At 49.0% G+C, this 27,599-nt stretch overlaps 1 long non-coding RNA gene across 1 annotated transcript in view; it reads left to right on the forward strand.

Moving 5' to 3' along the window:
* The window catches only part of LOC307221429, a 295,540-nt gene extending 268,214 nt beyond the window's left edge, over positions 1-27,326 (forward strand). Inside the window, exon 3 of the long non-coding RNA XR_013841403.1 lies at positions 26,985-27,326. This is a non-coding gene — a long non-coding RNA (uncharacterized lncRNA). The remainder of the gene's footprint in view (positions 1-26,984) is intronic.
* Positions 27,327-27,599: the final 273 nt, after the last annotated feature.

Below are 27,599 nucleotides of genomic sequence, written 5' to 3' on the forward strand. Positions count from 1 at the left end.
TGGTATTTCATCTGTTAGTTTACAAGTATATATTTAATCTGGCAATTTAATTCATTTGGTTGATTTTGATAATAGTGCTTAAGGGCTCTTGGGAGCTTTGCTCATAGGTTTGTTGCATAAGTCAATTTATCATTTTTCACTGCTGTATTGCTGGGTTACAATTTATAATTCTACCTCTAGCTTGCTGCATAGCTGCTTACATTATCAAAGGTTGCTTTTGTTGATTTGCAGTGTCCCGTGCACAGCGGAATGATGAGGAATACGTGCTCATACTCTATATTGCTTTATTTACATTTCAAAGCTGGTAGATTACAGAAAAACACCTTGCCTCTGCCGGAGCAGAAAAAGCATCCTCTCTCCTCTGAAGCACGGAGAGAATCACTGTGTGAACAGTGAAAAACAGGAAACCAGTGTACGTCACATCCAGTCTCCCTTTCCCGTGGGAAATACCAACAGTACTCTGACTGGAATGTAAACATTGTCTTGTGACAAGCCTTTCGCTGCACAGTGAAGAGAGCAGAAACCAACAGCTTTGAGGTGTGGGCTGCTATTTTGGACTGCTATCCAGTGCAAATAATACTGAGCTACGGTGATATTGTTTGCAGCTAAATACAATTTGTTGGAGATTAGTTTGGCATCTTTGGGTCCTTTAAACTTACCAGTGCAGACAATACTGAACTACCGTGATATTGCTCGTAGCTCACGCATATAATCCAAGCTAGTTGGCGTTGAATTTACTGAACCAGGCTAATTAAGGGTATCAAACTATGTCTGCTCAAGAGAACCAGCAAAATGCAGCTATATCTGGGGTGGCACAAGGGAACCAGGAGGGGTCCCAGGCTTTGTAATGCCTGCTGTATCTGGGGGTGGCATAAGGGAACCAAGAGGGGCCTCAGGCCTAGTAGTAGTGGCTAGTAACCCACAGACTTTGGCACAGTTTTTTCCCCAATGCTTTTTAGACATTTTATAGGCAATATAGGCCTGCAGACCAGGTGGCAGCGGCTCCTCTTGCACTCACCCAAGAATGCATCCCGGATACGCCACCTAACGTTGTGGACCGCCCCGGCACCTCCGCGGCCACCGCGACAGTGCTGAGAGCAGCCAATGATTCAACAGTGGGTCCTGTGTCCATGATGGGTCAGGGTAGCTTCCTGTGCCCTGCAAATCACAGGCCCAGTCAGTGTTTCCCCTGCTTTTGAAACCTTTTACCAACAATTCAGGCCCATGGTCACTGCGGCATCTTCTTAAATAGTGAGGAGCTCCCTTGCACTTTGGCCTCCTTATTTAGGGTTCCACATTCGGGTAGCAATCCATTTATGCATCCTCACACATAATTACAGTCTACGTGTCCCTGGGTTTCCAATAACAGATCCTCGGGAGGTAGGGCTCATGCTTACAATTATAACCTTTCTGCCTCTCAGTATACCCCAGACTTTCCCAGTATTCTACAGGATTCACAACCTCAGCCTTTGCCATAGAAGGGGGCTCTGAAACATCATCGGATGATGAGACGCAGGGGCAACAGGGAGTGTCAGCGGCTGCAGAACAGCACCAGACTCCAATGATGGGCAAGGGAGAAAGAAGTCTAAGTAAGAAGAAGCATTCGGCCAAGAAGAGCAAAGAAGTAAGCTTTCTGATACCAAGGACAATTCAGAAAAGCTTCCTGCTGCCCACCACCTGCTGCGTTCCGAGCGACCAGAATTACTGGATGGAGCATATGGCTCCCTATGTGGAAAAAGGAAAGATGGAAAATTTGAAGCTAATCGAGTCCCTCACCTTGAGGTTTGCTGGGAGTACAACACGGGCGTGTGCCAGGGGCCAAATTGTAAGTATGTGCATGAATGTGTGAAGTGCCTAGGTAACTACCCAGCGTCTTCATGTTTTAAAGGTAAACAGCTCTTTCTGGGCTGCAGGGGGCATTTCAACCAGGGGTCTTGAAAAGCTCACAGACCCGCCAAAAAGGGAGTATTAGCCCACGCTTAGATCTTATAAAAAGGCTTGGGTGGACTTTATGGAGTTTCAAGGCAAATTTATAAAATAATAATAATAGTAAAAATCAAATAATAATAATAATAATAATAATAATAATAATAATAGGGTTGACACACCCCAAGGCAAATTAAAAAGAAATAAAAAATCCTAGGCTTGACACACCTCCTACCAAGGCCGAAGCTCTGCAATACTTGGTACATTGGAGGGTGCTGGGTCGTGCAGCAAAGACTCTTAAACATCCAGTAGGTAGCAATAGCTTTGGAATGAAGGGAAAATAGCTTTGGAATGAAGGGAAATGGCAAAGGAGTTGATTTTATATTATTTTTAAAGCTAGGTAACTTCCCTGATCTGTCAAGTTGAAAGGAAACATTCAGGTATAATATTTGTAACATTTAACTTTAAAGATGTGCCCTCCCTGTAATTTCCATAACACCCCCAAAAAGCTCAATATTTTTGCCCTGGACCTAGAATTCTATGATTCTATGATATAACCTCTCCATTCTGAAGGAAATCAGCCCTGAGTGCTCACTGGAAGGACAGATCCCGAAGCTGAGGCTCCAAGACTTTGGCCACCTCATGAGAAGAGAAGACTCCCTGGAGAAGACCCTGATGTTGGGAAAGATGGAGGGCACAAGGAGAACGAGATGGTGGGACAGTGTTCTCGAAGCTCCCAGCGTGAGTTTGACCAAACTGCGGGAGGCAGTGGAAGACAGGAGGGCCTGGCGTGCTCTGGTCCAGGGGGTCACGAAGAGTCGGACACGACTAAACCACTAAACAACAACAATAGTGAAATATACTCAGAGTCGCAAAGTGATTTCATGCTCTTTATTCAGCTCATAGTGGTGAGGAGGAATGAATGTCCCCTCAAAGTATCTGCTTTATATACATTATTTACACAATGGGCTGCACATGATTGGCTAATTCCGGAATTCTACTGTAAGCCAATCCGGTTGTGGATTCACTTCAATCTGGAGCATGATTGGGTGGTTCCTGCCAACCAATCATACTGCTGCATTGTTCTAGGACCAATCAGACTGCTGCCTTTTGGATCCTATTGTTCTAGGACCAATCAGACTGCTGCAGTTTGGATCCTATTTGACTCAGTACATAACACCCCTCCCCTCTAAGTTCCAGTCCTGCCCGGGAGGTCGCATTCATAGTCCTCAAGGTATGCTGGCGGCCTACGTGTGCGTTGCGGCCTGGGGTGTTCCCTGGTCTGGGGTTCAGGTTCTGGCTCATGTTCCAAGGATGCTGGCTGTGATGGGGCTGTTTGGTCTGGCGCAACCGGCTCGCTCAGTCGTGGTTCTGGTTCCGGTGTCCTTTCGGCCTCACGGGTCCTCTCTGTATTTACTGATTCTGCCTCTCCTGCTGGCCCCTGCTGCTCTATGGGCCTCACTGCCCCACTGTTCCCTTGGGACTCCTCTGACCTGTCCTCCTCCTCCTGGTTTTCTCCCGGGAATCGTCGGCGTATCTGGTCGCAGTGGCGGCGCCAGCATTGCCCCCCATCTGTTAGCACCTCGTACGACACGGGGCCAGTGACCCTGGTGACTGTGGCGGGTACCCATGCAGGGCCTGCTCCAAAATTCTTTGCGTACACTGGGTCCTGGGCCTCGAAGGTCCGAGGGTTCCTGCCTTCCCCCACCACTACCTCATCCTGAGCTCTATCGGGGTGAAGGCGGTCCAATCTGATTGCAAGGCGCCGACCCATTAGTAGTTCAGCGGGGCTCCTGCCAGTCGTTGAGCTGGGGGTGCTGTGCTGTGCTAGAAGGAATGTGGCAAGGCGGTACTCCCAATCCCCTTGCGTCATGCGGCGAAGGGTTTCCTTGGTGGTCCGCACCATGCGTTCTGCTTGGCCATTGGTGGCAGGGTGGAATGGCGCCGAACGGATGTGGCGGATGGCGTTCTGCGCTGTGAAGGTTTGGAATTCTCCTGACGTAAATGCAGTCCCGTTGTCTGAGACGAGAGTGTCAGGGAGCCCGTGGGTAGCAAACAGCCTGCGTAGTACCCGGATGGCTGCGGACGTAGAAGTGGACGGTACCAGTGCGACTTCCAGCCATTTGGTGTAGGAGTCCACCACTATGAAGAATGTTTTCCCCTGAAAGGGGCCAGCGAAGTCCACATGCAGTCGTGACCATGGTGCTCGGGCGGACTCCCAGGACTGGACTGGGGCCCTTGGGGGATCCGGGCGGGATTCTTGGCAGGCCTGGCAGTGTTTGACCCAGGCCTCTATCTCTCTGTCGATCCCCGGCCACCACACATAACTCCTGGCAAGGGCCTTCATTCTTACTACCCCTGGGTGTGTCTCGTGTAGGGCTGTGAGGACCCTTTTGCGGAGGGGCTGGGGAACAACGACCCTGCTTCCCCATAACAGGCACCCCTTGTGGGCCGACAGTTCATGTTTGCGGGTTGTGTAGCCGGCGAATTCTGGCCCGGGGCTGCTGCTGGGCCATCCCCTCCACACCCAGTCCAGGACCCGGGAGATGACCCTATCTTTCTTGGAATGGTGTGCAACTTCTTGTGCCTGAATGGGGCGGTCAGGAAGCAGCTCCAGGCTCATAACCTCTTGTGCAGGTGCTGGGTCAGGGCCTGTTTCCGGTAGTGGCAGCCTGCTGAGGGCGTCCGCATGGCCCATCGCCTTCCCAGGGCGGTGAATCAGTGCATACTGGTAGCTGGCAAGGAAAATTGACCACCTGAGGACGCGAGGAGACAGCACTTGGGGGCTCTGCTTTTCGGGGGCAAACAAGCCAAGCAACGGTTTGTGGTCAGTCACCACGGTGAAGGGCCGCCCGTACAAGAAATCATGGAATTTTTTAACTCCCTTCACGATTGCCAGACCCTCCTTGTCGATTTGTGAGTAGTTCCGCTCAGTTGCGTTGAGTGTCTGGGAAAAGTATGCCACCGGTACCTCTCTTCCATCTGGGAGTTGGTGTCCCAGGACAGCGCCAATGCCATAGGGCGAGGCGTCGCATGCTAGCACCACCGGCAGCCTCTCGTCGAAGTGTGCCAAGACCGAGTTTGAGACAAGCAAGTCCTTGACTGCCTGGAATGCGGCCTCCTGGCGCTGGCCCCACACCCAAGGGGCCCGCTTGTCCAGGAGTCTGTGTAGGGGCTCTGCTACTGCCGCCTTGTGGGGAAGGAAGGAATGGTAAAAGTTCAATAGTCCCAAGAAGGCCTGAAGTTCAGTCTTGTTCTTGGGCGCTGGGGCATCACAAATGGCCCGTACCTTGTCCCCAGTCGGGTGGACCCCTTCTGCGTCCACCATAAATCCCAGAAAGTCCACCTGGGGCACTCCTAGTAGACATTTTTCCCGCTTCACCTTGAGACCCGCTGTCTGGAAACGGTGCAGAACGGTGCGGAGGCGGTCCTCAAACTCCTCTGGTGTGGGCCCGGCAATCAACACATCATCGAAGAAGGGGGTGACGCCAGGAATCCCTTTAAGGAGAGAGTCCATTAGATTCTGGAATATGCCTGGTGCCACGCTGACACCGAATTGCAGCCGCTTTACCCTGAATGCTCCTCTGTGCGTCACAATCGTCTGTGCCTCTGCTGTGGTCTCATCTACTGGCAGCTGTTGATATGCTTGGGCCAAGTCCAGCTTGCCAAAAATTTTCGACCCAGCCAGGGTGGCAAGAACATGGCTGACCACTGGCACTGGGTATGCATGGGCCGTGAGGGCCTTGTTTATGGTACATTTGTAGTCTGCGCAGATGCGGACTGAACCATTAGGCTTGACAGGTGTGACGATTGGGGTTTCCCAGGGGGCATTAGGCACCGGTTCCAGCACTCCTTGCTCCATGAGCCGGTCCAATTCCTCGTCTATACGGGGTTTCAGGGCGAACGGGACCCGGCGGGCCTTGAGCCTGACCGGTCGTACTGCGGGGTCAAGCTGTAGAGCAATGGGGGGGCCCGTATACTGTCCCAATTTCCCATCGAAAACCCCCGGAAATTCCTTGCATATGGCGTCCACGTCCACTTGTAAGCTAGTGTGGTTTACCCCAGTGACAGCTAGCCCCAGTGGTCCAAACCATGCCAATCCCAGTAGGCTAATGTAGGGGCCCTTGACCACAAGTAAGTCCAGTTGCCGCGTCCGCCCTCGGTATTGCACCCTGAAGGTCCCCACCCCCATTGTGGGGACCTTACGTTTCTGGAAGTCCCGGAGGGTGAATGGGGCCGGCCTGAGTTTGGGACCCCCAGTAGGACACAGTTTCCTTAAGGTCCTTGCCGAGATTATGGATAGAGTTGAACCCGTGTCAAGCTCCATGCGGCATGGGGCCCCCTCTATCTGTACCTCTACATAAATTTTCTCTACGTTGGGGTGAGGCAACTGGTATACCTGGAAGTCCGTGAGCTCCGTCAAGTTGCCTTGGTGCGTTGGGCCCCGGGACCTGGGGTTCTTGGATTGGTCATCTGATGCCTGGCATCGGGTGGGCCGAGCCCGACACACCCGGGCGATGTGTCCCATTTTTCTGCACTGCCTGCACACTGCGTTGCGGAAACGGCAGGTCCTCCTCTCGTGACTTTCTCCACAGCTTGCGCAGTTCCCTCCTTCTCGTCGAGGCAGCTGTGGTATGTGGGCTGCTTGAGTGCGCTGCTGTACTCGGTGCACCTCCTCCCTGTCAGATCCTGAGTCGTCGGTGAGGTCTTCGTGGTGGACCCTCGGTTGGGACGGCTGGCTCGGCCGTGCCTCTTGCGTCGACCTCTCAGCAGCTTCCGTTGCCAGGGCCTCCTCCAGAGCGACCTGGAACGTTAGGTTCTTCTTAGCGTAGAGGCGTCGTTGCAGCTTCTCATCCCTAAGGCCACCGACGAGGCGGTCACGAAGCATGTTCTCCAGCTCTGAGAAGTTGCAGAACCGGGCGGCTTGGCGGAGAGAGGTCACAAACCCAGTTATGGTTTCCCCAGGGGCTTGCCGCTTTGCATAGAAGGCATTTCGACGAGCCACCACTGAGAGCTGTGGCGAAAAGTGCCCCTTTAGCTGTTCCATTATTGTTTTGTATGGAACAGTAGCAACGTCTTAGATAGATAGATTCTTTATTGTCATTACACAAGTGCAACATTGCACAAGTGCAACGAAATTGGATGCCATCCCTTAAAAACAACAAAAGCAAAACAACAACAACAACCAAACAAACCACATTCCAGCCACACCCACACCCACACCCATCAAACTCCCAGGTCACACTATCGAGTTACAGCATTTAAAAAGGCCACAGCTCTTGGATAGAAACTATTTTTCAGTCTATTTGTCCTTGACTTGATGTTTCTATATCTCCTGCCAGAAGGCAGTAGTGCAAACAGACTGTATCCCGGGTGAGATGCATCCTGCAGGATGTTGTTTGCTTTCCTAAGACAACGGGAACCGTACAGTTCTTCCAAAGATGGGAGAGGATGACCAATAATCCTTTGGGCTGTGGTTATGACCTTCTGGAGCACCTTCCTCTTCCTAGCTGTACAACTGGAGAACCAGGCACAAATACAGTATGTGAGAATGCTCTCTATGGAGCCTCGGTAGAAGGACACCAGCAGTCTCTCACTCAGATTGTTCTTCTTTAAAAGTCTGAGGAAATAAATTCTCTGCTGGGCCTTCTTCACCAGAGCAGTGGTATTTGCGCTCCAAGTCATGCCCTGATCGATAGTCACTCCCAAAAACCTGAATTCCGCCACCCTCTCCACCCGTTCCCCTTTGATATACAAGGGCTGAATGTCCGCCTTTTTTTTCCTGTAATCCACCACCAATTCCTTGGTCTTAGCCGTATTAAGAGCCAGATTGTTCTCTCCACACCAAACACAAAGCCGCTCCACCTCGTCCCGATAGGCGGACTCATCCCCTCCTGAAATGAGCCCCACCACCGTAGTGTCATCAGCAAACTTGATGATTTTGTTGCTGGGATAGATGGCTGTACAATCATACGTATAGAGAGTATAGAGCAGGGGACTCAACACACAACCCTGTGGTGAGCCGGTGTTAAGGCTAAGGGCTGTGGACATATGTGACCCCACTCTAACCCTCTGAGAACGTTCTGACAAAAAATCCAAAACCCAGAGACAGGTGGAGTTGGAGAGTCCAATTGCCTCTAGCTTGGACACCAGTCTATGGGGGAGGATAGTGTTAAAAGCAGAGCTAAAATCCACAAACAGCAGCCTCACATAACTCCCCGGCTGCTCCAGATGGGACAGAGCAGCATGGAGAGTGATAGTGATAGCGTCTTCCGTGGATCTATTTGCCCTGTATGCAAACTGGTAGTTGTCAAAAGTTGATGGAAGACAGGAAATTATATGACGGCGCACCAGTTTCTCAAAACACTTCATGATGATTGGAGTCAGTGCAACTGGTCTGTAGTCGTTCAAACTACTGATTGTAGATTTTTTAGGCAGAGGAACAATAATTGACGACTTCAGGCAGGGTGGGACAATAGACTGGTGTAAGGACTTGTTGAAGATCTTAGTAAAGACCTTCGCCAGCTGATCCGCACAGCCCTTCAACACCTTTCCCGTGATGCCATCAGGTCCAGCAGCCTTCCTCGGATTCACCATCCTCAATACCTGTCTCACCTCATGCTCCTCTACAGTGAATGAGGGGCCCCTATGGGCTGGTGGCTGTAATACCGGCGTCTCAGGTGGCTCCTTCTCGAAGCGAGCAAAGAAAAAGTTAAGCTCCTCCGCCAGCAAAGGGTCACCATCGACAGCACCAAGGTTAGGTTTGTAGTTGGTAATATGCTGAATCCCCTGCCACATCTGTACTCAGAACAAGTAAAAATAATGAAAACAAAACACTGAAAACAAAACAAAACGCTGAAAACAAAAGGAGAGCACTGAGCCGCAGCGTCTCTGCGCGCCGCCATTAAACACGCCGCCATTAAACACGTCTTCAGGCGCAAGGAGAGCCCGGGCGATTTCAAATGTCTCCTCTCCGCAAACGCTGAAGAATATTGCCCTCTTCTTGGCGTCTTCTTCATCGGTGACCCCTTTGGCTTCTAGGAGGAAGGTGAAACGGGAGGCGTACGCTTCCCAGTCTCCGGATGCTGGGTTGAACGGTGAGAAGCTGCTGTCGGTTGCCATTCTGAGTTCCTTGTGTCCCGGAGCTGAAGCCTGGATACACGGTGCGAGGCAGCGGTGCGGCAGGTGGCGGTACTGCGGTGCTGTGTGTGGCAGTCAGCTCAGCGGGATCCCACCTTCGTCGCCAGTGAAATATACTCAGAGTCGCAAAGTGATTTCATGCTCTTTATTCAGCTCATAGTGGTGAGGAGGAATGAATGTCCCCTCAAAGTATCTGCTTTATATACATTATTTACACAATGGGCTGCACATGATTGGCTAATTCCGGAATTCTACTGTAAGCCAATCCGGTTGTGGATTCACTTCAATCTGGAGCATGATTGGGTGGTTCCTGCCAACCAATCATACTGCTGCATTGTTCTAGGACCAATCAGACTGCTGCCTTTTGGATCCTATTGTTCTAGGACCAATCAGACTGCTGCAGTTTGGATCCTATTTGACTCAGTACATAACAAATAGTTTATTGCACAACAGGTTCAAAGAGGAATTTTGAACCCTGAGGATGGGGTGACAAGAACTTTTAAAAACTTTCCCACCATATCTCAGAATACAGTCCGTCCAGCATCATTGCTGCATCACTGACATGTCACCAAAGGGGAGGGGTAGACCGGGGTTACACTAGTTTAACCTTGGCAAACATATCCAGACAAGTCCTTGGTACAAGATTAGCATAAGCAGTCATGGCAGGGAAAGACTCAGGTATAAGATTAGCACAGACAAATATGTCTTAAGTACCCACCACCCAAAAGTACAATAGAAGTTCCTTTGCCTGTCTGGAGCCTGAGACAAGTCAGGTGATGAGATTTGGCTTCCCTTGGCTAACATTGAGCCCAGCAATTGTCACCTCTGGGAACTTCCTGGAGTCCCTTTTTTTCAAGGGGAAAATAGCTTTGGAATGGAGGAAACTGGCAAAGGAGTTGATTTTATATGATTTTTAAAGCTAGGTAAATTCCCTGAAGGGACGCAGGTGGCGCTGTGGGTTAAAGCCTCAGCGCCTAGGGCTTGCCGGTCGAAAGGTCGGCGGTTCGAATCCCTGCGGCGGGGTGCACTCCCGCTGCTCGGTCCCAGCGCCTGCCAACCTAGCAGTTTGAAAGCACCTCCAGGTGCAAGTAGATAAATAGGGACCGCTTACCAGCGGGAAGGTAAACGGCGTTTCCGTGTGCGGCTCTGGCTCGCCAGAGCAGCGATGTCACGCTGGCCACGTGACCCGGAAGTGTCTCCGGACAGCGCTGGCCCCTGGCCTCTTAAGTGAGATGGGCGCACAACCCCAGAGTCTGTCAAGACTGGCCCGTACGGGCAGGGGTACCTTTACCTTTACCTTTAAATTCCCTGAGCTGTCAAGTTGAAAGGATACATCAGGCATAATATTTGGAACATTTAACAACTTTAAAGATGTGCCCCCCCCCTAATTTCTGTAACACAGCCCCTTCCTAATTACAGTGAAGATGCATCCAGCCTCTTTTCCTTGAATAAATTGACATAATCTGGTTCTCCCCGCCCCTGTCCATCTCTCCCTCAATGTCTGCGTCTTTCTCCCAGGCTGACATTCTGCTGAGTGTGGCAATCCACAGCTGGCTTCTCTGTGCTCGGTTGTTGTCAACACCAACCAAAGTAGGTCACCGAGGAAGAAGGGCGGCAGAGACGATTGACGGATCTGGCACCGCAGCGTCAACCCGGGACAGCTTTCAATTAGACCCAGCGTGAGGAAGGAGACTCTGGATCTCTCTCTGAACCCAGGCAGGAGAGGAGAGCATGGAGATCAAAAGGATTGGAGGCGGATTTAGGGCAGCGCAACCTGTTCTGTTATACAGTGGTACCTTGGGATGCGAACAGGATCCATTCCGGAGCCCCGTTCGCATCCTGAATAGGACGTAAGACACGATGGCGTGTCTGCGCGGGTCGCGTTTTGCCACTTCCGCGCATGCGCATGTCATCATTTTGAGTGTCTGCGCATGCGTGAGTGGCAAAGCCTGGAACTAATGCGCTCTGTTACTTCCGGGTTGGAGGGACGCGGGTGACGCTGTGGTCTAAACCCCTGAGCCTGGGGCTTGCCGATCAGAAGGTCGGTGGTTCAAATCCCCACGAGGGGGTGAGCTCCCGTTGCTCGGTCCCTGCTCCTGCCAACCTAGCAGTTCGAAAGCACATCAAAGTGCAAGTAGATAAATAGGTACTGCTCTGGCAGGAAGGTAAACGGCGTTTCTGTGCGCTGCTCTGGTTCGCCAGAAGCGGCTTAGTCCTGCTGGCCACATGACCCGGAAGCTGTATGCCGGCTCCCTTGGCCAGTAAAGCGAGATGAGCGTCGCAACCCCAGAGTCGGCCACGACTGGACCTAATGGTCAGGGGTCCCTTTACCTTTACCTTTACTTCCGGGTTGCTGTGGAGTGCAACCTGAAAGTGCTCAACCTGAAGCACATTCAACCTGAGATATGACTGTACTGGGCACCAAACCTAGGATGTTGCAACCAGGACCTAGGGCATTGTTTGTCAACCAGTGTGCTGGGTTACCCTGGGGAAACTTGAGGAATGTTTGGGGGAGCCCGGCGGGGAGCCCTGTCCCTTCATTAACTTGCAGCCCAGATCTCCCTGCATTATCTCTTGTAATAATAATAATAATAATAATAATAATAATAATAATAATATATTATTTATACCCGACCCATCTGCCTGGGCTTCCCCAGCCACTCTGGGCAGCTTCCAACAAAATATTAAAATACAGTAATGCATCAAACATTTAAAGCTTCCCTTAAAAGCTGTTATAAGAATATTAAGGCCTCAAATATATAATAAATATTCATAAATGCACACATATCTAAATATATAAACAATGTGTCTGAAATAGTACAGGAGAGCAATCCTGAAGCCATTTTGACTCTCCCAATGACCTCAAATATTCCTCTGCAGTAAGAGAGGCAAATGGGGAAAGTCTTCCCCTTGTCTTTTCGCTTGCAAATCCTGTCTTAAGGGTGTATTTGTGTATGAATAGGGTGAACCTGTGGCCTGCATTCAGGAACTAAACTATTGTTGTTGTTGAGTCGTTTAGTTGTGTCCGCCTCTTCGTGACCCCCTGGACCAGAGCACGCCAGGCCCTCCTGTCTTCCACTGCCTCCCACAGTTTGGTCAAACTCATGCTGGTAGCTTTGAGAACCCTGTCCCACCATCTCGTCCTCTGTTGTCCCCTGCTCCTTGTGCCCTCCATCTTTCCCAACATCAGGGTCTTTTCCAGGGAGTCTTCTCTTCTCATGAGGTGGCCAAAGTCTTGGAGCCTCAGCTTCAGGATCTGTCCTTCCAGTGAGCACTCAGGGCTGGTTTCCTTCAGAATATATAGGTTTGATCTTCTTGCAGTCCATGGGACTCTCAAGAGTCTCCTCCAGCACCAGAATTCAAAAGCATCCATTTTTCGGCGATCAGCCTTCTTGATGGTCCAGCTCTCACTTCCATACATCACTAAACTATTAACCATCACAAAAGAATGGCCAGGATGCTCAGGTAAAGCAATCAGTGACCATTGTCAGGTATCCCGGCAAAGAATGATTTCTGCTGTAGACCGCCTCCTTCTGTGATGTATGTGTGATGTTTTCGGGGGTGGTCTTAGGCTACAGGGTAGATAATTTCAAAAATCTATATAATAGCTTGCACACCATCATTCTGGGCTCCTCCTCCCTCCTGCATGTGGTGAGTAGGGACCCTGTTGCAACAGTTTAATAAAGATCAGGCTTACTAGCTGCTTTGCTTCTCAATATTCTCTGGTTGGCCTCTGTTATTTTCTCCTACTGACAGAGAACCTACAAAAGGACTCTATATGGGCTCTTGGGAACCCATAAGGGAAAAGGAGCAGTTTTGTTTTTTTACTTATATCACCTTATAATTCTCATAACATGCCCGTGGCTACTCACCACAATGGCTGCTCCCTGCCTCCACATTCAGAGGCAGCAATGCTTTTGAATACCAGTTTCTGGAAGCTGCAGCAGAAGAGAGGGTTTTTGGGGTCCGATCCTTCTTGTGGCATTCCCATAACGGACATCTGGCTGGCTGCTGGACTAGATGGGCCCTTGGCCTGATCCAGCAGCCAAGCTCTTCTGACGCACTTCTGTTCACCCATGCATACAGAGCACAGCACATTTTTAAGAGTTGTCTACAACGGTGTGCATTGTCTTTTTCAGGATTTCACATCCCGGAACAAGCATGTCTAATGTACGAGAATAAGCGAGGACTTGTGTAACACCATTACTTGAAGGGCGCGCGGTGCTGAATTATTAAGGTGTGAAGCGGTACGCCACTTTTGTGTCCTGGTACTGGGGGTAATCCCAGGGATTTAATTAGATGCAGCTCTGGAGATCTGATCCAAAGAGACACCCCGCTCTCCTTTTTCCTTGTAGCTGAGGAAGAAGAAAACCCGAGTCCCGTACGCCTTGTTGCTTCTCTGCTTCCTCAAGCCGATTGATCTCATTGCAGGCGCCTGTCTCCTTAGCTTTCCATCTCTCTCTCTCTCTCTCTCTCTTTTTCCACCTCTGCAAGGATCCTGCGCTGCGCAATAACTCCGGGGAACTGCCACTCCGCTCCCGATGATTAATGCACTCCCGTCCCCGGCGCACCGACTCTGCTTTGCAAGGATCCCTAAGCGTGATTGATGAACCCCCGTCGCCGGGAGCAATGCTGCGCGATTCGGGGCAGACGGCTGGCCGATAGGTTTGCTGATTTGCTGCCTTTGTACCCCAACTTTCCCCTCCCGGGAACTCAAGTTGGCACACATGGTTCTTTGCCCCATCTTCATTTATTCCCGTAACGACAACCCTGCGAGGTCGGGCTGAGAGGCAATATCCAGGTCAGCCAATTGGTGCGAAGGGAGGATAGAACCTTTTTTATGTACGCTACAACAGCAGCAAGAATACTCATCGCAAAGTATTGGAAGACACAAGAATTACCCACCCGAGAAGAATGGCAGACGAAAGTGATGGACTATATGGAATTGGCTGAGATGACTGGCAGAATCCGGGACCAAGGAGAAGAGTCGGTGGAAGAAGATTGGAAAAAATTTAAAGTATATCTTCAAAAATATTGTAAAATTAAGGACTGTTAGAAAGATGTTGGAAAAAGAAAATTAGGTGGTTTTGGTAGAAATCATAGAAAGGACTAAGTTAAAATGAGTTGATGAAATTGACGAAAGAGAGGACATTAAATTACAATATATTAAATTAAATTACTTAAATGAAAATAAGGTTGGAAGGATTTGCTGAAATAACGATTTGAACTAGAATACAAAATTGGGAGGTGAGAGGAGGTCAAGGAAATAAGTAAAGGAAGAAAGTTATGTAAAGGTTTAATCAGTTCTTTTTATTTTTTAAGTGAATGTATTTTTCTTTTCTTTTTTTTGTTTTCTTTTTTCTGTTGTTGTATTCTTTTTGTATTTTGTATTGTTCTTTTTTCTTTTTGTAACTCTTAAACTTCGAATAAATATTATCAAACCAAGAAAAAAAAAAAAAACAAAAAAAGGGAGAGGCAACACCCAGTGTGTTTCCTGATCCGGTGGGGATTTGAACCCTGGTCTCTCCCAGGTCCTAGTTCGACACCGCTAGGCCACCACTGGCTCCCGTGATTAGCACTGCAGGAGCTCTTCTAATCCCTGGTCCTGAATGGGGTAATTGTGCCCCTGAAGGACCAGGTGCGCAGCCTGGGAGTCATTCTGGAGGCGCAGGTGAATTCTGTGTCCAGGGCAGCTGTTTACCAGCTCCACCTGGTACACAGGATGAGACCCTCCCTGCCCGCTGTCTCACCAGAGTGGTGCATGCTCTGGTTATCTCCCGCTTGGGCTACTGCAATGCGCTCTATGTAGGCTACCTTTGAAGGTGACCCGGAAACTGCAATTAATCCAGAATGCGGCAGCTAGACTGGGGACTGGGAGCGGCTGCTGAGACCCCATAAGACCGGTTCCCTCGGCCAGTAAAGCGAGATGAGCGCCGCAACCCCAGAGTCATCCGTGACTGGACCTAACGGTCAGGGGTCACTTTACCTTTACCTTTAGGGCTCAATCAGAGCAGAGTCTGGCTAGCAGTAACATCAGCTTGCATTTTGCTATAAAAGACAAGGAAGAAGAAGAAGAAGAAGAGTTTGGATTTGATATCCCGCCTTTCACTCCCTTTAAGGAGTCTCAAAGCAGCTAACATTCTCCTTTCCCTTCCTCCCCCACAACAAACACTCTGCGAAGTGAGTGGGGCTGAGAGACTTCAGAGAAGTGTGACTGGCCCAAGGTCACCCAGCAGCTGCATGTGGAGGAGCGGAGACGCGAACCCGGTTCCCCAGATTACGAGACTACCGCTCTTAACCACTACACCACACTGGCTCTCAAGGCAGCTGGAATGAATTTTTATGGCCTTAGTAGAAATGCTATAAGGAGTTAAGCTTAAATAAGTATAGTAATTTTAATGGAAATAAGATTAAAAATATGTTAAGACATTTATATGATAGAAAATGGAGAAAGATGGAAAGGAATTGCTAATACAATTAATGGAAGTGGAATACAAAGAGGGAGGTGAGAGGAGGTCAATGATATAAGGGAATGAAAGATAGAATATGGAAAAGATATGATGTATGTTTTTAAATTGTTTTTGTTTTGTTTGGTTTAGTTCATTGTGCTGGGTGATGTGTCGAGGTTGTGTTTTGTATGGTTTATATATTGTATTGTTTTATTTTTTCTTGTTCTTGTTCTTTTTTTTCCTTCTCTTTTCTTTCTTTTTCCTTTTAAAAAAAGTAATAAATATTATTTTAAAAAAAATAAAAGACAAGGCAGCTTAGCACGGGATGACGATGTTTGGGGCACCCCGAGAGAAAATATTTATCAGCATCTTTGTAATAGACTTGTTTCCAGGTGACCTTTCTGGCAACGAAGGGAAGGGATGCCTCGTCAAGAAAGAGCCAATTTCTTCCCCACAGTGCAGCCGGACTCATATTTAATCCTGGCCCGATTCAATGCGCATCATGTCTTTTCCCATGTAGATTTTTATCGCCTCTTGAAAATTTGCAGAGCGTTGGGCAGCCTTTATGACGCTTGTCTTTGCCGTGACGGCTCTGGGGACGGAGGGATGTTGGTCCTTACGTGTAATGGTTCTAGGGGTTGCTCGTGCGTAAGTCATCGACACACCTGGCTGAGTCGCCTGGGTGAACCCTTTCTGTCCGGACAGCCACCCATCCGTGGCTGTCTCAATCGCTGGCAGAATCCGTCAGTGGGCGTTTCTTGAACTTCTTCCAGCAAAGAAGTTCTTTGATGCCTAATCTCCACCTACTCTCCCTGCGCGGAAGTCTTCTGCGCAGGGAGGGTGTGGGCAGCGGAGGACCTGTGCTCTCCCCACTGGTCTCCTGCGAGGAGTCATGGAGCCTCCTCACCGATCCCCCCATCTGCTCCCCTTCTCCACTGGTGCTATGCTGATTTCCTTCCCCCGCAGATGGGCTGCCTCTCTCCCTCCTGGGACTCTCTCCGGCATCCCTCTGGAGCCCTCCCTCCTCCTCTGGCTCCGATGTCAGTTCCCTGACATTACGGTTCCCCCACTGCCAGAGGAAGAAACCTGTTAGAATTCCTGCTCCATGATTGCATAATAATAATAATAATAATAATTTATTATTTATACCCCGCCCATCTGACTGAGTTTCCCCAGCCACTCTGGGCGGCTCCCAATCAGTGTTAAAAACAGTACAGCATTACATATTAAAAACTTCCCTGAACAGGGCTGCCTTAAGATGTCTTCTGAATGTCAGGTAATTCTTTATCTCTTTGACATCTGATGGGAGGGCGTTCCACAGGTCGGGCGCCACTACCGAGAGGGCCCTCTGCCTGGTTCCCTGTAGCCTCACTTCTCGCAATGAGGGAACCGCCAGAAGGCCCTCGGCGCTGGATCTCAGTGTCCGGGCTGAACGATGGGGGTGGAGATGCTCCTTCAGGTATACAGGACCGAGGCCGTTTAGGGCTTTAAAGGTCAGCACCAACACTTTGAATCGTGCTCGGAAACGTACTGGGAGCCAGTGCAGATCTCTCAGAACCGGTGTTATGTGGTCCCGGCGGCCACTCCCAGTCACCAGTCTAGCTGCCGCATTCTGGATTAATTGCAGTTTCCGGGTCACCTTCAAAGGTAGCCCCACGTAGAGCGCGTTGCAGTAGTCCAAGCGTGAGATAACCAGAGCATGCACCACTCTGGCGAGACAGTCCGCGGGGAGGTAGGGTCTCATCCTGCGTACCAGGTGGAGCTAGTAGACAGCTGCCCTGGACACAGAGTTAACCTGCGCCTCCATGGACAGCTGTGAGTCCAAAATGACTCCCAGGCTGCGCACCTGGTCCTTCAGGGGCACAGTTACCCCATTCAGGACCAGGGAATCCTCCACACCTGCCCGCCTCCTGTCCCCCAAAAACAGTACTTCTGTCTTGTCAGGATTCAACCTCAATCTGTTGCAGTCATGGAATTGTTGTCTATCACATGACGGTGCATGTTTTGACTCCACCGCGTGGGAAGTGATGGAGACAGGATGTTTGTGTTTCTGTGTTCCATCAAGTGGGACCATTGTCCTTTGTCCTTTTCCTCTTTGATGCTGTCTGATGCCAAAGAGAGAGAGGGAGCCATGTTGCAGTGCTCCGTGTGTGCTTATATGTAAATGAAGTAGATTAGCCAAAATGCTGAGTTGCTGAGGTCTGTCACGAAAAGCTGCGAAGACTCTGCGGATCCCTAAGTGTGCTGATGTCTGTTGGCATCGGTCGCTGTGATGTTCGGGCAGAAGAAAGCTTTTGAAGCTCCCGAATGAACGACCAGGAGGGAGAGAACATGTGTCTCTGCCAGGGTCCTACTCGAGTGTAGGACGAGCTGCTGACAAAACCAACAGTTGGTGAAAATGCAGCTGGACTGAAAAGTCACGAAAATGGGCTCAGACCTGACACCCAGCTGGTTTTCTTTTTTCCCCAGGAACGGTGGGCAGCCTGCGTTTGAAGGGGCCACTATTTCACCAGGGTGGGGGCAGGAGTCTTGTGATGGCATGGTACGATGGCCCTTTAAAGCGGAGGGGGGAGTTTCAGGGAGGCTTTTCCAGGCTGAGGGCCGAATTCCCTGCTGGGCAGCCTTTCAGGGGCCACACGCCAGAGGGTGCCATCAATGCAAACAAGAGTCTTTCTCGGAGCTCAGGAACACTTTGCAGCCAGGGAAAATCACTTGTGGAGGATGCGAAGCAAGGACAGTGATTTTGGGGGTGGAGGGTGGTGCCTTGGGGAGGGTATAAATAAATTTTATTATTATTATTATTATTATTATTATTATTATTATTATTATTTCCAGTCAAAGCCGACTATGGGGTTGCAGCACTCATCTCGCTTTCAGGCCAAGGGAGCCAGTGTTTGTCCACAGACAGCTTTTCGGGTCATGTGGCCAGCATTACTAAACCACTACTGGCGCATGGAGGACCGTGACGGAAAGTAGAGCGCACGGATACATCGTTTACCTTCCCGCTGGAGCAGTACCTATATATCTACTTGCACTAGTGTGCTTTCGAACTGCTAGGTAGGCAGGAGCTGGGACTGAGCAACGGGAGCTCACCCCGTTGCGGGGATTCGAACTGCCGACCTTCCGATCGGCAAGCCCAAGAGGCTCAGTGGCTTAGACCACAGCGCCACCGCATCCCTAGGGAAAAGGCTACGGCTGGAACTCAGGTAGATTTGTAAAGAAAAAGCCATTTATATGTGATATATCATTGTGCCACCAGATGGTGCTGTGGGGTCCCATTTTTCTCTACCTGTTTTCCCTGTTACAATTTACAATTACAGATAGGTAGCCGTGTTGGTCTGCCATAGTCAAAACAAAAAAAATTCCTTCCAGTAGCACCTTAAAGACCAACTAAGTTAGTTCTTGGTATGAGCTTTCGTGTGCATGCACACTTCTTCAGATACTTCTTCAGGTATCTGAAGAAGTGTGCATGCACACGAAAGCTCATACCAAGAACTAACTTAGTTGGTCTTTAAGGTGCTACTGGAAGGAATTTTCAATTTACAATGTGTTTAACTGAAACACTTTTTTGATGTGTCTAGATCCAGTACTGGAGAGGGGATGTGCAGCATTTAGAACCAAATGCAGACTGTTCCGGAATCTCAGCGTAGTCATGATAACCCCACCATTAATTGGTAGTTGCTGCAACAATGAGCTCATATTTGTTTATCTCTTTTCTTGCCATTTGAATCTATTGTTTCAGGTCTCACCCTCTGGAGCAGCAGAAAGCAAGCTTGCTCCTTTCCCCCGTGTGACAGCCCTTCAGATATTTGAAGATGGCCACCATATCTCCTCTCGGTCTCCTCTTTTCCAGGCTAAACATACCCAGCTCCTTCAACCGCTCCTCATAAGGTTTGGTTTCCAGACCCTGGATAATCCTGGTTGCCCTCCTCTGTGCAACTTCTGCCTTGTCCATCTCCATTTAAATCTGGGGTGCACAGAACTGGAATGATGTTCTAGGTGGTTTCTGGCCAATTGAACCATGACATAGAAAAACCTGCTTTTCTTGATGCTTCATCTGCAATGCCCATTGAGTAAAAACTAGACCTTGTTCTGAAGGCAGCACAACCTTCAGCTTGGTTCCGGGTGTCAAGGGCCGTCAAGATTCTGCTCCAGCTCCTTTGAGCGTCTCCCCACTTAAAATGATCTCATTTGCAATCTGTTATAAGAAAAAAACTGCTCCTTTTCCCTTATGGGGGACACAAGAGCCCTTATAGCGTCCTTACATAGGTTCCCTATTGGTAGGAGAAAATAACAGAGGCCAAGCAGAGAATATTCAGAAGCAAAGCAGCTAGTAAGCTTGATCATTATTCATCTGTTGCAACAGGGTGCTCCCCTCACACGCAGGAAAGGAGGAGGACCCCGAACAAAGGTGTGTCCGCCCTTATATAGACATTTTAAATTGCCCACCCTGGAGCTCCAGACCACCCCCAAAAACATCATACATACATCACAGAAGGAGCGGTCCACAGCAGAAATCCTGTCTGCCAGGATACCTGACAATGGTCACTGACTGCTTTACGTGGGCAGCCTGGCCATTCTTTTGTGATGGTAAATACTTAATTCCTGAGTCCTGGCCACCGGCTCATCTTATTCATATAATAATAATAATAATAATAAATTTTATTTATACCCTGCCCTCCCCGGCCAGAGCCGGGCTCAGGGCGGCTAACACCAATAAAATTTCAGTAAAAACATAATAAGGGGGGGGGGGGGAGAGAGAAAAAGAGGAAAACCCAATTTAAAATACAGGTTAAAATGCAGCCGCATTTTAAAAGTCAAAACCATACGGGCAACATAGGGGTCAAACTGAGTCCATACCAAAGGCCAGGCGGAACAGCTCTGTTTTGCAGGCCCTGCGGAAAGATGTCAAGTCCTGCAGGGCCCTGGTCTCTTGTGACAGAGCGTTCCACCAAGTCGGGGCCACTACTGAAAAGGCCCTGGCCCTGGTTGAGACCAATCTAACCACCTTGCGACTTGGGACCTCCAAAATGTTGTCATTTGTGGACCTTAAGGTCCTCCGCGGCGCATACCAGGAGAGGCTGTCCCGTAGGTACGTGGGTCCTAGGCCGCATAGAGCTTTAAAGGTCAAAATGTGCCCTTAAGGCAGGATTTCTGAGCACAGAGACAAGGACCTAGGCTTTTCCCATTTCCATCCAAACTGCAGAGGAATATTTGAGGTCACTGTTAGAGTCCAAATGGCTTCAGGACTGTTTTCCTGTACTGTTTCAGACACATGGTATATATATACCGTATTTTTTGCACCATAACACTCACTTTTTTCCTCCTAGAAAGTAAGGGGAAATGTCTGTGTGTGTTATGGAGGGAATGCCTACGGGTGGCATGCCTGCGGATTTTCCTCCTCTAAAAACTATGTGTGTGCTATGGTCGGGTGCGTGTTATAGAGCGAAAAATACGGTACATTTATGTATGTGTTTGCCTGGTGCATTTATGAACATTTATATCTTAGACCTTATAATTCTCATAATAACACAATCAATTCTGTTGCAGATCATTTTCACCCCCCTTGCCCCCAGACGCTTCCAGCACCTGCCATCACCGGATCCGTCCCGGGGGGGGGGGGAGTGTGTATGGGCTCCTTGGAGGCATGTTGCAGGATGACGCCCCCCGAGAAAGACGCTTTGTGCCCAGCTCAGGCCGACAGCCTGCAATTAGAGAGATAACAAGGGAGCAATTATTGTTTGAGCGCAAATACCTCTCTCTTAATAGACAATGGCGTCTTCTTTTTCTCCCCTTAAAAATATCTGCCGGGGAATGTAGGTTGGGACGTGGGAGGGAGAGAAGAGAGAGAGAGAGAGAGAAACAATAGAAGTGGGTGCCACTTTGGGGTGCGGGGAGGCGCCCACCCCCAATCACACCCTGTGGGATCATGAAATCACAGAATTGAAAAATCCATATCAACGAAAAGAAAACTCACCTACAGGTGGTACCTAACACCAAGGAAACTAGCGCTAATACACCCAGGAACCTCAACAAAATGCTGGAGAGGGTGCACCTCCACAGGCACATACCTCCACATGTGGTGGGAGTGTCCCAAAATCCAACTATTCTGGACAACAGCCATACAAGAAATATGTAAAATAACTAAGCAAGTATTAGACATCACCCCAGAATTGGCCCTAAATATGTTCCAAGACAACAATGCCCATTTACACCACAAAGAACTCATAACCCACCTACTTTCAGCAGCCAGAAACACCATAACCAGACACTGGAGAGACCTGTCAGGAGTAAGCATGGACCAGTGGTACCAAATAGTATGGGAAACAGCCCTACTAGAAAAATTAACTAATAAACTGAAACTGACACGGGGACAAATAGAAGAAGATGCCTTCACCCCGGTATGGCTCCCCTTTATCACATACACAGCCCAACAGGACAATGACAATAATCCACCAACAGCATACAAATCAATATGGCTAACCTGATCCAAAACACCCACCCACCTCACTCACACACGAAAACAAAGATCACCACAGCCAACCACAAATAAACAATCACATCCTAGGCCAACCCCAACCTCTCTCACCACCAAAGGAACACAAGTGAACAACACAAGCACGCTGACACCAAACTACATACATTAAGCATAATAGAAACACCGCTACCCGACCCCACCCCACCCCATCCATCTCCCCTCCCTCCACCCCCTTTCTTTTTTTCTTTTTTCTTTTTTTTCCTTTTCTTCTCCCCCTAATGCCTCAACAAATGAAACGGATTTGTAAAAATGTTACATGGAGAAAAAAAAAAGCAAGGCATTACACGCACACTGTAAAACAACTAACAAAAGAACTAACTTAGTTGGTCTTTAAGGGGCTACTGGAAGGAATTTTTTTATTTTGTTTTGACTGTAAAACAAGAAAACCCTAATAAAATATTTTTTTTAAAAAAATCACAGAATTGAAGAGTTAAAAGGGGCACCCGAGGGTCATCAAGTCCAACCCGCTCCTGCAACTCAGGAATCACAACTAAGCACAACCTTGATGGCAGAAAGTGAGGAGGAATTAAAGAACCTTTTAATGAGGGTGAAAGAGGAGAGCGCAAAATATGGTCTGAAGCTCAACATCAAAAAAACGAAGATCATGGCCACTGGTCCCATCACCTCCTGGCAAATAGAAGGGGAAGAAATGGAGGCAGTGAGAGATTTTACTTTCTTGGGCTCCATGATCACTGCAGATGGTGACAGCAGTCATGAAATTAAAAGACGCCTGCTTCTTGGGAGAAAAGCAATGACAAAGCTAGACAGCATCTTAAAAAGCAGAGACATCACCTTGCCAACAAAAGTCCGTATAGTTCAAGCTATGGTTTTCCCAGTAGTGATGTATGGAAGTGAGAGCTGGACCATAAAAAAGGCTGATTGCCGAAGAATTCTGGTGCTGGAGGAGACTTTTGAGAGTCCCATGGACTGCAAGAAGATCAAACCTCTCCATTCTGAAGGAAATCAGCTCTGAGTGCTCACTGGAAGGACAGATCCTGAAGCTGAGGCTCCAAGACTTTGGCCACCTCATGAGAAGAGAAGACTCCCTGGAAAAGACCCTGATGTTGGGAAAGATGGAGGGCACAAGGAGAAGGGGACGACAGAGGACAAGATGGTGGGACAGTGTTCTCGAAGCTACAAACATGAGTCTGACGAAACTGCGGGAGGCAGTGGAAGACAGGAGTGCCTGGCGTGCTCTGGTCCAGGGGGTCACAAAGAGTCGGACATGACTAAACGACTAAACAACAACAACAGGATCTGCCCTGTTGATACAGGATGGGAGCAGCGAGCTTCGGGAGTTAGAAATTTCACACTGCAAAGAACCCCCGGATTTGGGTGTGTGTGTGTTTGTACGCGTCTGTCCGTATGGCTCTCCAGGTTTGATTCTGGTCCAGCAAAAACTTCGCCAAGATTCTGGCTCCCGGCCAGCTTGGACTCCGGGTGTGTTAAAAGCATTTCTAGATAGACAGGCCCCTTTTATTTTTACTTTTTAAAAAAGGAATGACTTCAATGTGTTTTTCCAGAAGAAAAGAAAATGACATTCACAATAAACGCAGCAAGCAGAGTTTAAAACGACAGTTTGATGTCAAGGAGTTTCAAGCCGTAGAAATGTTTTTCAGTGCCTGGCAGATAAGCAATAATAATCCCCACCGCATGTGTTTTCATGAACAAAAGTCAGGGGCGCAGATTATTTTATTACAGTGGTACCTCTGGTTGCGAACGGGATCCGTTCCGGAGGCCCATTCGCAAAATGAAAAGAGAGCAACCCACAGCGGCGCGTCTGCGCATGCGCTGTTGCAATTTGCCACTTCTGCACATGCGCGTGACGCCATTTTGCACGTCTGCACATGCGCAAGCGGTGAAACCCGGAAGTAACCCTTTCCGGTACTTCCGGGTCGCTGCCAGACGTAACCTGAAAGAACATAACATGAAGCAGAAGTAACATGAGGTATGACTGCTCTTATTCGCTGCATTTCTACCGCACCTTTTTCTCTGAGGAGCTCAATGTGATGAACATCGTTCTCCCTGATCCTCGTTTAATCCACGCACCAATCCTGCGAGGTAGAGTGGGCTGAGGGGGCAGGTCTGGTGTCCAAACTCACCCTGTGAGCTTCATGGCCAAGTGCTGGGATTTGAACCTTGGTGGCGCTGTGGGTTAAACCACAGAGCCTAGGACTTGCCGATCAGAAGGTCGGCGGTTCGAATCCCCACGACGGGGTGAGTTCCCGTTGCTCAGTCCCTGCTCCTGCCAACCTAGCAGTTCAAAAGCACATGAAAGTGCAAGTAGATAAATAGGTACTGCTCCGGCGGGAAGGTAAACGGGGTTTCCGTGCGCTGCTCTGGTTTGCCAGAAGCGGCTTAGTCCTGCTGGCCACATGACCCGGAAGCTTTATGCCGGCTCCCTCGGCCAGTAAAGCGAGATGAGCACCGCAACCCCAGAGTCGGCCACGACTGGACCTAATTGGCAGGAATCCCTTTACCTTTACCTATGTATTCCATGCTCTGTGTTTGCCTGAGCTTGAGTCTCAACTAAGGATTCTGAGCTCCTGCGTTCTGTTTCAATACATGATGTCCAATCACAGAACAGTTTCAGGATTTGGGCTTCTGCCATTGGCCCTTGAACTCTGAGTTGTGATTCACAGCTTGGAAGTTTAGACCCTGTAGCTCAAGAGCACCCCTCCATACATCATACATGCATCACAGAAGGAGGCCGTCTACAGCAGAAATCCTGTTTGCCAGGATACCTGATAATGGTCACTGATTGCTTTACCTGGGCAGCCTGGCAATTCTTTTGTGATGGTAAATACTTTAGTTCCTGAATCCATGTCACAGGCTCACCCTATTCATACACAGATACGCCCTTAAGAAAGGATTTGCAAGCAAAAAAGACAATGGGGAGGTTTTCCCAATTTCCCCCCTTACTGTAGAGAAACATTTGAGGTCAATTTGGGAGAGTCAAAGCGCTTTCAGAACTGTTTTTCTGTAAAGGGGTAAAGGGACCACTGACCATTAGGTCCAGTCACTGACGACTCTGGGGTTGCGTCGCTCATCTCGCTTTATTGGCCGAGGGAGTCGGCGTAGAGCTTCTGGGTAATGTGGCCAGCAGGACTAAGCCGCTTCTGGCGAACCAGAGCAGCGCACGGAAATGCCGTTTACCTTCCCACCGGAGTGGTACCTATTTATCTACTTGCACTGGTGTGCTTTTGAACTGCTAGGTTGGCAGGAGCTGGGACAGAGCAACGGGAGCTCACCCCGTCACGGGGATTAGAACCGCCGACCTTCTGATTGGCAAGTCCTAGGCTCTGTGGTTTAACCCAGAGCGCCACCCGTACTCAGGCTCACCCTATTCATACACAAATATGCCCTTAAGACAGGATTTGTGGGCAAAATACAATAGGATGGCTTTCCTGTTTCCTTCCTCCTTGCAGAGAAACATTTGAGGTCAATCTGGGAGAGTCAAAACCATTTCAGAACTGTTTCCCTGTACACGTGGCTTATATATTTATGTATTTGTTTGCCTGGTACATTTATGAACATTTATTTTATATCGTAGACCTTATCATTCTCATAACATATATATCTCTATTTATTCCCTCCCTCCCTTTTTTGGCTACGTCTGCAAATAAGGAAATTAATTAAAAAGCGAGGAAGAAAAATGTATCTGAGCATTAGTGAGCAAGGAGGCTCTTGACGCCCAGGCCTGGCTGAGCATACATTACAGAGATGAGCACTGATGCTCTTTCTGTGCCTTTTCCCAGATGCTGGCTCTTGAATCCTGGCGTTCACGCCGAGTGTGACAAGAGAGGTGTGTGTGTGGCGGAAACCTCTCAGATCCTGAGATGCAAACATTTCCCGCATCATCTCCTCTCATCACCCCCCAGGAACCGAATAGGAATCTCCCACGGAGAGGGTGGCAAGGGCACCTCCCTTGAGATTTTAACGCCCTTCGCAAATTAAAAAAACGCTATGGAAACAATGTTTGCCATAATTAGGGCTGTTGGCTGATTAAGGAGGTTTTCCTTGATTAATCGCCTGCTCTTTAACTGATTAATTAATCTATTAAATGTAAATAAACTTGCTTATTACCGAAACCTCAATCAAGGTACTTTTCCCCCCTTTCTCCTGGAGATGATGAAGGAAGCCTGATCATTTATAACGTATAAGCTAAATTGCCCGTTATTGGAGGGGAAAGCCACTTTTAAGGTTTCGTTCCTTACAAAAAAGAAAAAAAAGCAACACCTTGCTTCGTAATGCGAACCCCGTTAAAATCGGCCCCAAACGATTAATCAACGCAAGCTCGAAAGGATTAATCTTCAGATTAAACCAATTACCCAAATCTGTGGTCCTTCTAATAGCAGCTATTAACGTGAGCCTTTAATTGAGGCAAGGGGCATTTGAAGTTGGCAATGATTGTACTCTATAAGAAATCCCTGCTTTATAGAGGTTTGCAGGCCTTAACCTTCCTGGCGCCCTTCATATAATTTGAACAAAATGCCTGTCAGCATAACCAAAGATGAAATAATAGCAGAAGAGCTTGCGGGATGGGGCCAATGGCCCATTTTGTCCGGCATCCTGTTCTAATTGTGACCAAATACCCCCAAAACCTAGGAGTCTAGATAGACTGCGCCTAGAACTGGAGGTTCATCGCCACCACCACCACCACCATCTATTATTTCTACCCTGCCCATCTGGCTAGGTTTCCCCAGCCACTCTGGGCGGCTCCCAACAGAATATTAAATATTAAGTGTCTGGAGGCGGTTGGAGGATGGATGGCAGCTAACAGATTGAGGCTGAATCCTGACAAGACAGAAGTACTGTTTTTGGGGGACAGGGGGCGGGCAGGTGTGGAGGATTCCCTGGTCCTGAATGGGGCAACTGTGCCCCTGAAGGACCAGGTACGCAGCCTGGGAGTCATTCTGGACTCGGGGCAGATGTCCAGGGCAGCTGTCTACCAGCTCTATCTGGTACACAGGATGAGACCCTACCTGCCCGCAGACTGTCTGGCCAGAGTGGTGCATGCTCTGGTTATCTCTCGCTTGGACTACTGCCATGTGTTTTACGTGGGGCAACCTTTGAAGGTGACCCGGAAACTACAACTAATCCAGAATGCGGCAGCTAGACTGGTGACTAGGAGTGGCCGCTGGGACCACATAACACCGGTCCTGAAAGACCTACACTGGCTCCCAGTATGTTTCCGGGCACAATTCAAAGTGTTGGTGCTGACCTTTAAAGCCCTAAACAGCCTTGGTCCAGTATACCTGAAGGAGTGTCTCCACCCCCATCGTTCTACCCGGACACTGAGGTCCAAGCTGAGGGCCTTCTAGCGGTTCCCTTGCTGCGATAAGTGAGGTTACAGGGAACCAGGCAGAGGGCCTTCTCGGTGGTGGCACCCTCCCTGTGGAACACCCTCCCACCAGATGTCAAAGAGAACAACAACTACCAGACTTTCAGAAGACATCTGAAGGCAGCCCTGTTTAGGGAAGCTTTTAATGTTTGGTGTATTACCATATTTTAAAGTTGTTTTGGAAACCGCCCAGAGTGGCTGG

The sequence above is a fragment of the Podarcis cretensis genome, assembly GCF_951804945.1.
Source record: "Podarcis cretensis genome assembly, chromosome: 8".
Taxonomy (NCBI): Eukaryota; Metazoa; Chordata; class Lepidosauria; order Squamata; family Lacertidae; genus Podarcis; species Podarcis cretensis.